The following is a 1,275-nucleotide window of genomic DNA, read 5'->3' as shown; positions in this document are numbered from 1 at the left end:
CTTATTGGTGACACTGTTTCTGATTTTCCTTTTTTTCTGATTGCAGGTGAAGAAGAGGAGCATGCCCGTCAGACAGTGTGGTGTTTTGCTGGACATAGATCCAAAACCACCAACGCTCAGGAACATAAGTTGAGGGACTGAACTGAAGTGCTGAGGCTGGGAGTCGTTGCAGAGGGGATTTTGAAGTTTTCTGAGCAAAGGCTGGGGTAGGGCTGCCTGTTGATTGGGGCAGTATCTCAGCATGTGCCTTTTGCTTTGACTTTTGCAGGTGCCACACACTGCCTTGGCGGTACAAAGCCACGTGTAGAGGAGCAGTTGGGGAAGGTGAGATGGTTGTGGGCCAGGTCAGCTGGGTGTTTAATGTCAATCAGTTAAGTGTTTCTCTTTGTTTTGCCAGGGTTTTTTTTTGGTGTGAGGTTGGTTGTTTTTGATTCTTGGTTTTTTTGTGTGTTTATTTTGTTCATTTTGTTTTGTTTGTTTTTTGTCACCTTTGGAGCTGAGTGTTGGAGGTAAGCTTGGGTGGTAATTTAGGAGGTTCATGTAGGTAGTGACTTCTTTCAAGCCAAACAGTGGTTTTGTGTATTTTAGGTGCCCTTCATTGATGAGTCCTGCAGTGCCTAATTCTGTGATGAGCAGGTGGGTGAGACCTCACAGGACTCTTGAGAAGCTGGGTCTTCTCTAAGAGGTTGCTGCTGGCTCACGTTGGAATTTCTGATGACAATTATTATGTGTGGTGATGTGGTTTTTTTGTTTTGTTTTTTTCTTTTTTAGGAGATGATGAACAGGAAACTTGTGGCTGCAGGGACATCCCTGTGGATGGTTTTGTCTTTCCTTGATGACCATGGCCTTGGACCCCTACCACCAAAGATAAGTGGAGGGACTGGGAATGGGCAGAAAGGACAAAGCTGGGAATGGCAGAGAGTGGTTTTAAAGTTAGAATTGGGGGGAGGGCTGTCTGGGAGCAGCTTGCTTTGGTCAGGTGAAGGGGGCAGATGAGTTTACAGCATTGGTTTGGTGTGGGCAGGGCAGCTTCAGCTTTTGTGTGTGGTGGTGTGTACTTTGTGTTGTCTGTCTTGAGTGTTTTATAACGTCCTCATCCTTTGATGTCCTCTTTGTCCTCACAGATCAAGTCTCTCATCTTGGGCATCATCCCTGGAAGGTCTTCTCTCATCAGCACAGTACTAGTCAGCAGCATCTTTTTCTTTCATGACAAGTTAAACACATGAGTTATTCTTGCATCTGGGAAGTTTCTTGATGGTGATATTCTGGAACTCT

At 45.4% G+C, this 1,275-nt stretch overlaps 1 long non-coding RNA gene across 1 annotated transcript; it reads left to right on the top strand.

Annotated features, from left to right (window-relative positions):
- Positions 1-264: 264 nt before the first annotated feature.
- LOC115598089 lies at positions 265-846 on the top strand. The gene is made up of 3 exons (XR_003987374.1): positions 265-324; positions 589-685; positions 775-846. It is a non-coding gene; the product is annotated as an uncharacterized LOC115598089 (long non-coding RNA).
- Positions 847-1,275: the final 429 nt, after the last annotated feature.

This window comes from Calypte anna, chromosome 3, assembly GCF_003957555.1.
Source record: "Calypte anna isolate BGI_N300 chromosome 3, bCalAnn1_v1.p, whole genome shotgun sequence".
In the NCBI taxonomy this organism is placed as follows: domain Eukaryota; kingdom Metazoa; phylum Chordata; class Aves; order Apodiformes; family Trochilidae; genus Calypte; species Calypte anna.
This window is presented reverse-complemented; position numbering and strand designations above follow the sequence as displayed.